We start from the raw sequence: 14,251 nt of genomic DNA on the forward strand, positions 1-14,251 counted from the left end.
TTCAGATGTATTCCAGATTCGCAGTGAATGAATGGAACATTCTCTAGTGGTGATTCCAATGATTTCTGAAGGCTGGGTTTTGTGGACACGAAAATGTAGAGCTGAACAGGGTGGAATGGATAGCCAAATGAACAGCACGTCTCGTAGTAAGAACAGGCCACTGAAAACCAGCTTTGGCTTAATTGGACATTCACAAGTGGTGTAACGAAAACCTGACGGGAGTTGAGAATTAGATGAATTTCAGATTTGCCGTCAATGAATGGAACATTCTGTGGAGGAGATACCAATTGTTTCTGAAGTTTGGGTTATGTGGACAGGAAAATGGAGCTGAAGAGGGTTGAGTGGATAGCAAATTGAACAGCACGGCTGAGAGTATGAGCAGGCCACTTAAAACCAGCATTGGCTTACTTGGATATTTACCAGTGGTGTCACGAAAACCTGCCGGGAGTGGAGATTCAGATGAATTCCAGATTCGCTGTGAATGAATGGAACATTCTGTAGTGGAGATAACAATGATTTCTCCAGTCTCTGTGGTGTGGACAGGAAAATGTAGAGCTGGCCAGGGTTGAGTGGATAGCCAATTGAACAGCACCACTGCGCTTGTGAAGAAAACACTTAAAACATTGGGTTACTTGGACATTCAACAGTGGTGTAACGAAAACCTGCCGGGAGTGGAGGTTCAGAGGAATTCCAGATTCGCAGTGAATGAATGGAACATTCTCTAGTGGAGATTCCAACGATTTCTGAAGGCTGGGTCGTGTGGAAGGAAAATCAAGAACTAATCAGGATTTAGTGGAAAGCCAATTGTATAGCATGGCTGCGAGTGTGAACATGCAGCTGAAAACCAGCATTGGGTTACTTGGACATTCATCAGTGGTGTAAGGAAAACCTGCATGGAGTGGAGAGTCAGTTGAATTCCACATTCGCAGTGAATGAATGGAACATTCTGTAGAGGAGATTCCAATGATTTCTGAAGCCTGTGTTGTGTGGACAGGAAAATGAAGAGCTGACCAGGCTTGAATCGATAGCCAAGTAAACAGCAGGGCTGCGAATGTGAACAGGCCGCTGAAAACCAGCATTGGGTTACTTGGACATTCAACAGTGGTGTAATGAAAACCTGCGTGGAGTTGAGAGTCAGATGAATTCCAGATTCGCAGTGAATGAATGGAACATTCTGTAGTGGAGATAACAAAGATTTCTGAAGGCTGGTAGTGTGGTGGGACAATGAAGAGCTGAACAGGGTGGAGTGAATTGTCAATTAAACAGCACGGCTGCGAGTATGAACAGGCCTCTGAAAACCAGCATTGGCTTACTTGGACATTCACAAGTGGTGTACTGTTAACCAGGCGGGAGTGGAGAATCAGATAAACTCCAGACTCGCAGTGAAAGAATGGAACATTCTGTAGTGGAGATTGCAATGATTTCTGAAATCTGGATTGTGGGGACACGAAAATGAAGAGCTGACCAGTGTTGAGTGGATAGCCTGTAAAAAGCCTCGGCTTCGAATGTGAACAGACCACTGAAAACCAGTATTGCATTACTTCGACTTTCAGCAGTGGTGTAACGAAAGCCTGCGTGGAGTGCAGATTCAGATGAATTCCAGATTCCCAGTGAATGAATGGAACATCCTGTAGTGGAGATTACAATGATTTCTGAAGGCTGGGTTGTGTGCACAGGAAAATGAGGAGCAAAACAGGTTGAGTGGATAGCCAATTGAACAGCACGACTGCGAACATGAACAGGCCTCTGAAAACCAGCATTGTTTTACTTGGACATTCACAAGTGGTGTAAGATAAATCTGCAGGTAGTGGAGATTCAGTTGAATTCCAGATTCGCAGTGAATGAATGGAACATTCTGTACTGGAGATTGCAATGATTTCTCAAGTCTGGATTGTTTGGACATGAAAATGAAGAGCTGACCACAGTTGTGTGGATACCCAGTAAAAAGCAGGGCTTAGAGTGTGAACAGACCGCTGAAAACCAGCATTGTGTTACTTGGACATTCATAAGTGGTGTAATGAAAGCCTACCTGGAGTGCAGATTCAGATGAATTCCAGATTGGCAGTGAATGAATGGAACATTCTGTACTGGCGATTCCAATGATTTCTGAAGTCTGATATTGTGGAAAAGAAAATGAAAGGCTGACCAGGTTTGAGTGGATAGACAATTGAACAGCACACTGCGAGTGTGAAAAGGCGGCTGAAAACCAGCATTGGATTACTTGGTCATTCACCAGTGCTGTAATGAAAACCTGCCTGGAGCGGAGAGTCAGATGAATTGCAGAATCGCAGTGAATGAATGGAACAGTCTGTAGTGGAGAGCCCAATGATTTCTGAAGGCTGGTTTGTGTGGAGAGGAAAATGAAGAGCTGACCAATATTGAGTGGATAGCCCATTGAACAGCACTTCTGCGAGTTGAACATGCCTCTGAAAACCAGTATTGAGTTACTTGGACATTCACCAGTGGCGTAACGAAAACCTGCCAGGAGTGGAGGTTCAGAGGAATTCCAGATTCACAGTGAATGAATGGAACATTCTCTAGTGGTGATTCCAATGATTTCTGAAGGCTGGGTTTTGTGGACACGAGAATGTAGAGCTGAACAGGGTGGAGTGGATAGCCAAATGAACAGCACGTCTCTTAGTATGAACAGGCCACTGAAAACCAGCATTGGCTTACTTGGACATTCACAAGTGGTGTAACGATAACCCGCCGGGAGTTGAGAGTCAGATGAATTTAAGATTCGCAGTGAATGAACGGAACATTCTGTGGAGGAGATACCAATTATTTCTGAAGGTTGGGTTATGAGGACAGGAAAATGTAGGGCTGAATAGGGTTGGGTGGATAGCAAATTGAACAGCACGGCTGAGTGTGTTAGCAGGCGGCTTAAAACCAGCATTGTCTTCCTTGGACATTTACCAGTGGTGTCACGAAAACCTTCCAGGAGTGGAGACTCTGATGAATTCCAGATTCGCGTGATTGAATGGAACATTCTGTAGTGGTGATTGCCAACATTTAGGAATCTGGATAGTCTGGACAGGATATTGAAGAGCTGACCGATATTGAGTGGATAGCCAATGAACAGCACGGTTTCGAGTGTGAACAGACCACTAAGAAGCAGCATTGCATTACTTGGACATTCATCAGTGGTGTAACGAAAGCCTTCCTGGAATGCAGATTCAGAGTATTTCCAGATTCACAGTGAATGAATGGAAATTTCTGTAGTAGAGATTCCAATGATTTCTGAACGCTGGGTTGTGTGGACAGGAAAATGAAGAGCTGACTAGGTTTGACTGGATTGCCAATTGAACAGCAAGGCTGTGAGTGTGAACAGCCGCTGAAAACCAGCATTGGATTACCTGGTCATTCACCAGTGTTGTTAGGAAAATCTGCCTGGTGTGGAGAGTCAGAGGAATTCCAGATTCGCAGGGAACGAATGGAACATTCTGAAGTGGAGATAAGAATGATTTCTGAAGGCTCGGTGTGTGGAAGGAAAATCAAGAGCTAACCAGCGTTCACTGGATAGCCAATTGAACAGCACGGCTGCGAGTGTTAACACGCAGCTGAAACCAGCCTTGGGTTGCTTGGACATTCACCAGTGGTGAAACGAAAACCTGCTGGGAGTGGAGAACAAGATGAATTCAAGATTCGCCTGAATGAATGAAACATTCTGTAGTGTAGATTGCAATGGTTTCTGAGGTTTGTATTGTCTGAACTGGAAAAAGAAGAACTCACCAGTGTTGAGTCGCTAGACCGTGAACAGCACGGGTTCGAGTGTGAATAGACCGCTGAAAACCATCATTGCGTTACTTGAACATTCAGCAGTGGTGCAATGAAAACCTGCCGGGAGTGGAGATTCAGATGTATTCCAGATTCGCAGTGAATGAATGGAACATTCTCTAGTGGTGATTCCAATGATTTCTGAAGGCTGGGTTTTGTGGACACGAAAATGTAGAGCTGAACAGGGTGGAATGGATAGCCAAATGAACAGCACGTCTCGTAGTAAGAACAGGCCACTGAAAACCAGCTTTGGCTTAATTGGACATTCACAAGTGGTGTAACGAAAACCTGACGGGAGTTGAGAATTTGATGAATTTCAGATTTGCCGTCAATGAATGGAACATTCTGTGGAGGAGATACCAATTGTTTCTGAAGTTTGGGTTATGTGGACAGGAAAATGGAGCTGAAGAGGGTTGAGTGGATAGCAAATTGAACAGCACGGCTGAGAGTATGAGCAGGCCACTTAAAACCAGCATTGGCTTACTTGGATATTTACCAGTGGTGTCACGAAAACCTGCCGGGAGTGGAGATTCAGATGAATTCCAGATTCGCTGTGAATGAATGGAACATTCTGTAGTGGAGATAACAATGATTTCTCCAGTCTCTGTGGTGTGGACAGGAAAATGTAGAGCTGGCCAGGGTTGAGTGGATAGCCAATTGAACAGCACCACTGCGCTTGTGAAGAAAACACTTAAAACATTGGGTTACTTGGACATTCAACAGTGGTGTAACGAAAACCTGCCGGGAGTGGAGGTTCAGAGGAATTCCAGATTCGCAGTGAATGAATGGAACATTCTCTAGTGGAGATTCCAACGATTTCTGAAGGCTGGGTCGTGTGGAAGGAAAATCAAGAACTAATCAGGATTTAGTGGAAAGCCAATTGTATAGCATGGCTGCGAGTGTGAACATGCAGCTGAAAACCAGCATTGGGTTACTTGGACATTCATCAGTGGTGTAAGGAAAACCTGCATGGAGTGGAGAGTCAGTTGAATTCCACATTCGCAGTGAATGAATGGAACATTCTGTAGAGGAGATTCCAATGATTTCTGAAGCCTGTGTTGTGTGGACAGGAAAATGAAGAGCTGACCAGGCTTGAATCGATAGCCAAGTAAACAGCAGGGCTGCGAATATGAACAGGCCGCTGAAAACCAGCATTGGGTTACTTGGACATTCAACAGTGGTGTAATGAAAACCTGCGTGGAGTTGAGAGTCAGATGAATTCCAGATTCGCAGTGAATGAATGGAACATTCTGTAGTGGAGATAACAAAGATTTCTGAAGGCTGGTAGTGTGGTGGGACAATGAAGAGCTGAACAGGGTGGAGTGAATTGTCAATTAAACAGCACGGCTGCGAGTATGAACAGGCCTCTGAAAACCAGCATTGGCTTACTTGGACATTCACAAGTGGTGTAATGTTAACCAGGCGGGAGTGGAGAATCAGATAAACTCCAGACTCGCAGTGAATGAATGGAACATTCTGTAGTGGAGATTGCAATGATTTCTGAAATCTGGATTGTGGGGACACGAAAATGAAGAGCTGACCAGTGTTGAGTGGATAGCCTGTAAAAAGCCTCGGCTTCGAATGTGAACAGACCACTGAAAACCAGTATTGCATTACTTCGACTTTCAGCAGTGGTGTAACGAAAGCCTGCGTGGAGTGCAGATTCAGATGAATTCCAGATTCCCAGTGAATGAATGGAACATCCTGTAGTGGAGATTACAATGATTTCTGAAGGCTGGGTTGTGTGCACAGGAAAATGAGGAGCAAAACAGGTTGAGTGGATAGCCAATTGAACAGCACGACTGCGAACATGAACAGGCCTCTGAAAACCAGCATTGTTTTACTTGGACATTCACAAGTGGTGTAAGATAAATCTGCAGGTAGTGGAGATTCAGTTGAATTCCAGATTCGCAGTGAATGAATGGAACATTCTGTACTGGAGATTGCAATGATTTCTCAAGTCTGGATTGTTTGGACATGAAAATGAAGAGCTGACCACAGTTGTGTGGATACCCAGTAAAAAGCAGGGCTTAGAGTGTGAACAGACCGCTGAAAACCAGCATTGTGTTACTTGGACATTCATAAGTGGTGTAATGAAAGCCTACCTGGAGTGCAGATTCAGATGAATTCCAGATTGGCAGTGAATGAATGGAACATTCTGTACTGGCGATTCCAATGATTTCTGAAGTCTGATATTGTGGAAAAGAAAATGAAAGGCTGACCAGGTTTGAGTGGATAGACAATTGAACAGCACACTGCGAGTGTGAAAAGGCGGCTGAAAACCAGCATTGGATTACTTGGTCATTCACCAGTGCTGTAATGAAAACCTGCCTGGAGCGGAGAGTCAGATGAATTGCAGAATCGCAGTGAATGAATGGAACAGTCTGTAGTGGAGAGCCCAATGATTTCTGAAGGCTGGTTTGTGTGGAGAGGAAAATGAAGAGCTGACCAATATTGAGTGGATAGCCCATTGAACAGCACTTCTGCGAGTTGAACATGCCTCTGAAAACCAGTATTGAGTTACTTGGACATTCACCAGTGGCGTAACGAAAACCTGCCAGGAGTGGAGGTTCAGAGGAATTCCAGATTCGCAGTGAATGAATGGAACATTCTCTAGTGGTGATTCCAATGATTTCTGAAGGCTGGGTTTTGTGGACACGAGAATGTAGAGCTGAACAGGGTGGAGTGGATAGCCAAATGAACAGCACGTCTCTTAGTATGAACAGGCCACTGAAAACCAGCATTGGCTTACTTGGACATTCACAAGTGGTGTAACGATAACCCGCCGGGAGTTGAGAGTCAGATGAATTTAAGATTCGCAGTGAATGAACGGAACATTCTGTGGAGGAGATACCAATTATTTCTGAAGGTTGGGTTATGAGGACAGGAAAATGTAGGGCTGAATAGGGTTGGGTGGATAGCAAATTGAACAGCACGGCTGAGTGTGTTAGCAGGCAGCTTAAAACCAGCATTGTCTTCCTTGGACATTTACCAGTGGTGTCACGAAAACCTTCCAGGAGTGGAGACTCTGATGAATTCCAGATTCGCGTGATTGAATGGAACATTCTGTAGTGGTGATTGCCAACATTTAGGAATCTGGATAGTCTGGACAGGATATTGAAGAGCTGACCGATATTGAGTGGATAGCCAATGAACAGCACGGTTTCGAGTGTGAACAGACCACTAAGAAGCAGCATTGCATTACTTGGACATTCATCAGTGGTGTAACGAAAGCCTTCCTGGAATGCAGATTCAGAGTATTTCCAGATTCACAGTGAATGAATGGAAATTTCTGTAGTAGAGATTCCAATGATTTCTGAACGCTGGGTTGTGTGGACAGGAAAATGAAGAGCTGACTAGGTTTGACTGGATTGCCAATTGAACAGCAAGGCTGTGAGTGTGAACAGCCGCTGAAAACCAGCATTGGATTACCTGGTCATTCACCAGTGTTGTTAGGAAAATCTGCCTGGTGTGGAGAGTCAGAGGAATTCCAGATTCGCAGGGAACGAATGGAACATTCTGAAGTGGAGATAAGAATGACTTCTGAAGGCTCGGTGTGTGGAAGGAAAATCAAGAGCTAACCAGCGTTCACTGGATAGCCAATTGAACAGCACGGCTGCGAGTGTTAACACGCAGCTGAAACCAGCCTTGGGTTGCTTGGACATTCACCAGTGGTGAAACGAAAACCTGCTGGGAGTGGAGAACAAGATGAATTCAAGATTCGCCTGAATGAATGAAACATTCTGTAGTGTAGATTGCAATGGTTTCTGAGGTTTGTATTGTCTGAACTGGAAAAAGAAGAACTCACCAGTGTTGAGTCGCTAGACCGTGAACAGCACGGGTTCGAGTGTGAATAGACCGCTGAAAACCATCATTGCGTTACTTGAACATTCAGCAGTGGTGCAATGAAAACCTGCCGGGAGTGGAGATTCAGATGTATTCCAGATTCGCAGTGAATGAATGGAACATTCTCTAGTGGTGATTCCAATGATTTCTGAAGGCTGGGTTTTGTGGACACGAAAATGTAGAGCTGAACAGGGTGGAATGGATAGCCAAATGAACAGCACGTCTCGTAGTAAGAACAGGCCACTGAAAACCAGCTTTGGCTTAATTGGACATTCACAAGTGGTGTAACGAAAACCTGACGGGAGTTGAGAATTAGATGAATTTCAGATTTGCCGTCAATGAATGGAACATTCTGTGGAGGAGATACCAATTGTTTCTGAAGTTTGGGTTATGTGGACAGGAAAATGGAGCTGAAGAGGGTTGAGTGGATAGCAAATTGAACAGCACGGCTGAGAGTATGAGCAGGCCACTTAAAACCAGCATTGGCTTACTTGGATATTTACCAGTGGTGTCACGAAAACCTGCCGGGAGTGGAGATTCAGATGAATTCCAGATTCGCTGTGAATGAATGGAACATTCTGTAGTGGAGATAACAATGATTTCTCCAGTCTCTGTGGTGTGGACAGGAAAATGTAGAGCTGGCCAGGGTTGAGTGGATAGCCAATTGAACAGCACCACTGCGCTTGTGAAGAAAACACTTAAAACATTGGGTTACTTGGACATTCAACAGTGGTGTAACGAAAACCTGCCGGGAGTGGAGGTTCAGAGGAATTCCAGATTCGCAGTGAATGAATGGAACATTCTCTAGTGGAGATTCCAACGATTTCTGAAGGCTGGGTCGTGTGGAAGGAAAATCAAGAACTAATCAGGATTTAGTGGAAAGCCAATTGTATAGCATGGCTGCGAGTGTGAACATGCAGCTGAAAACCAGCATTGGGTTACTTGGACATTCATCAGTGGTGTAAGGAAAACCTGCATGGAGTGGAGAGTCAGTTGAATTCCACATTCGCAGTGAATGAATGGAACATTCTGTAGAGGAGATTCCAATGATTTCTGAAGCCTGTGTTGTGTGGACAGGAAAATGAAGAGCTGACCAGGCTTGAATCGATAGCCAAGTAAACAGCAGGGCTGCGAATGTGAACAGGCCGCTGAAAACCAGCATTGGGTTACTTGGACATTCAACAGTGGTGTAATGAAAACCTGCGTGGAGTTGAGAGTCAGATGAATTCCAGATTCGCAGTGAATGAATGGAACATTCTGTAGTGGAGATAACAAAGATTTCTGAAGGCTGGTAGTGTGGTGGGACAATGAAGAGCTGAACAGGGTGGAGTGAATTGTCAATTAAACAGCACGGCTGCGAGTATGAACAGGCCTCTGAAAACCAGCATTGGCTTACTTGGACATTCACAAGTGGTGTACTGTTAACCAGGCGGGAGTGGAGAATCAGATAAACTCCAGACTCGCAGTGAAAGAATGGAACATTCTGTAGTGGAGATTGCAATGATTTCTGAAATCTGGATTGTGGGGACACGAAAATGAAGAGCTGACCAGTGTTGAGTGGATAGCCTGTAAAAAGCCTCGGCTTCGAATGTGAACAGACCACTGAAAACCAGTATTGCATTACTTCGACTTTCAGCAGTGGTGTAACGAAAGCCTGCGTGGAGTGCAGATTCAGATGAATTCCAGATTCCCAGTGAATGAATGGAACATCCTGTAGTGGAGATTACAATGATTTCTGAAGGCTGGGTTGTGTGCACAGGAAAATGAGGAGCAAAACAGGTTGAGTGGATAGCCAATTGAACAGCACGACTGCGAACATGAACAGGCCTCTGAAAACCAGCATTGTTTTACTTGGACATTCACAAGTGGTGTAAGATAAATCTGCAGGTAGTGGAGATTCAGTTGAATTCCAGATTCGCAGTGAATGAATGGAACATTCTGTACTGGAGATTGCAATGATTTCTCAAGTCTGGATTGTTTGGACATGAAAATGAAGAGCTGACCACAGTTGTGTGGATACCCAGTAAAAAGCAGGGCTTAGAGTGTGAACAGACCGCTGAAAACCAGCATTGTGTTACTTGGACATTCATAAGTGGTGTAATGAAAGCCTACCTGGAGTGCAGATTCAGATGAATTCCAGATTGGCAGTGAATGAATGGAACATTCTGTACTGGCGATTCCAATGATTTCTGAAGTCTGATATTGTGGAAAAGAAAATGAAAGGCTGACCAGGTTTGAGTGGATAGACAATTGAACAGCACACTGCGAGTGTGAAAAGGCGGCTGAAAACCAGCATTGGATTACTTGGTCATTCACCAGTGCTGTAATGAAAACCTGCCTGGAGCGGAGAGTCAGATGAATTGCAGAATCGCAGTGAATGAATGGAACAGTCTGTAGTGGAGAGCCCAATGATTTCTGAAGGCTGGTTTGTGTGGAGAGGAAAATGAAGAGCTGACCAATATTGAGTGGATAGCCCATTGAACAGCACTTCTGCGAGTTGAACATGCCTCTGAAAACCAGTATTGAGTTACTTGGACATTCACCAGTGGCGTAACGAAAACCTGCCAGGAGTGGAGGTTCAGAGGAATTCCAGATTCGCAGTGAATGAATGGAACATTCTCTAGTGGTGATTCCAATGATTTCTGAAGGCTGGGTTTTGTGGACACGAGAATGTAGAGCTGAACAGGGTGGAGTGGATAGCCAAATGAACAGCACGTCTCTTAGTATGAACAGGCCACTGAAAACCAGCATTGGCTTACTTGGACATTCACAAGTGGTGTAACGATAACCCGCCGGGAGTTGAGAGTCAGATGAATTTAAGATTCGCAGTGAATGAACGGAACATTCTGTGGAGGAGATACCAATTATTTCTGAAGGTTGGGTTATGAGGACAGGAAAATGTAGGGCTGAATAGGGTTGGGTGGATAGCAAATTGAACAGCACGGCTGAGTGTGTTAGCAGGCGGCTTAAAACCAGCATTGTCTTCCTTGGACATTTACCAGTGGTGTCACGAAAACCTTCCAGGAGTGGAGACTCTGATGAATTCCAGATTCGCGTGATTGAATGGAACATTCTGTAGTGGTGATTGCCAACATTTAGGAATCTGGATAGTCTGGACAGGATATTGAAGAGCTGACCGATATTGAGTGGATAGCCAATGAACAGCACGGTTTCGAGTGTGAACAGACCACTAAGAAGCAGCATTGCATTACTTGGACATTCATCAGTGGTGTAACGAAAGCCTTCCTGGAATGCAGATTCAGAGTATTTCCAGATTCACAGTGAATGAATGGAAATTTCTGTAGTAGAGATTCCAATGATTTCTGAACGCTGGGTTGTGTGGACAGGAAAATGAAGAGCTGACTAGGTTTGACTGGATTGCCAATTGAACAGCAAGGCTGTGAGTGTGAACAGCCGCTGAAAACCAGCATTGGATTACCTGGTCATTCACCAGTGTTGTTAGGAAAATCTGCCTGGTGTGGAGAGTCAGAGGAATTCCAGATTCGCAGGGAACGAATGGAACATTCTGAAGTGGAGATAAGAATGATTTCTGAAGGCTCGGTGTGTGGAAGGAAAATCAAGAGCTAACCAGCGTTCACTGGATAGCCAATTGAACAGCACGGCTGCGAGTGTTAACACGCAGCTGAAACCAGCCTTGGGTTGCTTGGACATTCACCAGTGGTGAAACGAAAACCTGCTGGGAGTGGAGAACAAGATGAATTCAAGATTCGCCTGAATGAATGAAACATTCTGTAGTGTAGATTGCAATGGTTTCTGAGGTTTGTATTGTCTGAACTGGAAAAAGAAGAACTCACCAGTGTTGAGTCGCTAGACCGTGAACAGCACGGGTTCGAGTGTGAATAGACCGCTGAAAACCATCATTGCGTTACTTGAACATTCAGCAGTGGTGCAATGAAAACCTGCCGGGAGTGGAGATTCAGATGTATTCCAGATTCGCAGTGAATGAATGGAACATTCTCTAGTGGTGATTCCAATGATTTCTGAAGGCTGGGTTTTGTGGACACGAAAATGTAGAGCTGAACAGGGTGGAATGGATAGCCAAATGAACAGCACGTCTCGTAGTAAGAACAGGCCACTGAAAACCAGCTTTGGCTTAATTGGACATTCACAAGTGGTGTAACGAAAACCTGACGGGAGTTGAGAATTTGATGAATTTCAGATTTGCCGTCAATGAATGGAACATTCTGTGGAGGAGATACCAATTGTTTCTGAAGTTTGGGTTATGTGGACAGGAAAATGGAGCTGAAGAGGGTTGAGTGGATAGCAAATTGAACAGCACGGCTGAGAGTATGAGCAGGCCACTTAAAACCAGCATTGGCTTACTTGGATATTTACCAGTGGTGTCACGAAAACCTGCCGGGAGTGGAGATTCAGATGAATTCCAGATTCGCTGTGAATGAATGGAACATTCTGTAGTGGAGATAACAATGATTTCTCCAGTCTCTGTGGTGTGGACAGGAAAATGTACAGCTGGCCAGGGTTGAGTGGATAGCCAATTGAACAGCACCACTGCGCTTGTGAAGAAAACACTTAAAACATTGGGTTACTTGGACATTCAACAGTGGTGTAACGAAAACCTGCCGGGAGTGGAGGTTCAGAGGAATTCCAGATTCGCAGTGAATGAATGGAACATTCTCTAGTGGAGATTCCAACGATTTCTGAAGGCTGGGTCGTGTGGAAGGAAAATCAAGAACTAATCAGGATTTAGTGGAAAGCCAATTGTATAGCATGGCTGCGAGTGTGAACATGCAGCTGAAAACCAGCATTGGGTTACTTGGACATTCATCAGTGGTGTAAGGAAAACCTGCATGGAGTGGAGAGTCAGTTGAATTCCACATTCGCAGTGAATGAATGGAACATTCTGTAGAGGAGATTCCAATGATTTCTGAAGCCTGTGTTGTGTGGACAGGAAAATGAAGAGCTGACCAGGCTTGAATCGATAGCCAAGTAAACAGCAGGGCTGCGAATATGAACAGGCCGCTGAAAACCAGCATTGGGTTACTTGGACATTCAACAGTGGTGTAATGAAAACCTGCGTGGAGTTGAGAGTCAGATGAATTCCAGATTCGCAGTGAATGAATGGAACATTCTGTAGTGGAGATAACAAAGATTTCTGAAGGCTGGTAGTGTGGTGGGACAATGAAGAGCTGAACAGGGTGGAGTGAATTGTCAATTAAACAGCACGGCTGCGAGTATGAACAGGCCTCTGAAAACCAGCATTGGCTTACTTGGACATTCACAAGTGGTGTAATGTTAACCAGGCGGGAGTGGAGAATCAGATAAACTCCAGACTCGCAGTGAATGAATGGAACATTCTGTAGTGGAGATTGCAATGATTTCTGAAATCTGGATTGTGGGGACACGAAAATGAAGAGCTGACCAGTGTTGAGTGGATAGCCTGTAAAAAGCCTCGGCTTCGAATGTGAACAGACCACTGAAAACCAGTATTGCATTACTTCGACTTTCAGCAGTGGTGTAACGAAAGCCTGCGTGGAGTGCAGATTCAGATGAATTCCAGATTCCCAGTGAATGAATGGAACATCCTGTAGTGGAGATTACAATGATTTCTGAAGGCTGGGTTGTGTGCACAGGAAAATGAGGAGCAAAACAGGTTGAGTGGATAGCCAATTGAACAGCACGACTGCGAACATGAACAGGCCTCTGAAAACCAGCATTGTTTTACTTGGACATTCACAAGTGGTGTAAGATAAATCTGCAGGTAGTGGAGATTCAGTTGAATTCCAGATTCGCAGTGAATGAATGGAACATTCTGTACTGGAGATTGCAATGATTTCTCAAGTCTGGATTGTTTGGACATGAAAATGAAGAGCTGACCACAGTTGTGTGGATACCCAGTAAAAAGCAGGGCTTAGAGTGTGAACAGACCGCTGAAAACCAGCATTGTGTTACTTGGACATTCATAAGTGGTGTAATGAAAGCCTACCTGGAGTGCAGATTCAGATGAATTCCAGATTGGCAGTGAATGAATGGAACATTCTGTACTGGCGATTCCAATGATTTCTGAAGTCTGATATTGTGGAAAAGAAAATGAAAGGCTGACCAGGTTTGAGTGGATAGACAATTGAACAGCACACTGCGAGTGTGAAAAGGCGGCTGAAAACCAGCATTGGATTACTTGGTCATTCACCAGTGCTGTAATGAAAACCTGCCTGGAGCGGAGAGTCAGATGAATTGCAGAATCGCAGTGAATGAATGGAACAGTCTGTAGTGGAGAGCCCAATGATTTCTGAAGGCTGGTTTGTGTGGAGAGGAAAATGAAGAGCTGACCAATATTGAGTGGATAGCCCATTGAACAGCACTTCTGCGAGTTGAACATGCCTCTGAAAACCAGTATTGAGTTACTTGGACATTCACCAGTGGCGTAACGAAAACCTGCCAGGAGTGGAGGTTCAGAGGAATTCCAGATTCGCAGTGAATGAATGGAACATTCTCTAGTGGTGATTCCAATGATTTCTGAAGGCTGGGTTTTGTGGACACGAGAATGTAGAGCTGAACAGGGTGGAGTGGATAGCCAAATGAACAGCACGTCTCTTAGTATGAACAGGCCACTGAAAACCAGCATTGGCTTACTTGGACATTCACAAGT

Source organism: Sorex fumeus, unplaced genomic scaffold (assembly GCF_029834395.1).
Source record: "Sorex fumeus unplaced genomic scaffold, SorFum_2.1 ptg000018l, whole genome shotgun sequence".
NCBI classification, from domain to species: Eukaryota; Metazoa; Chordata; class Mammalia; order Eulipotyphla; family Soricidae; genus Sorex; species Sorex fumeus.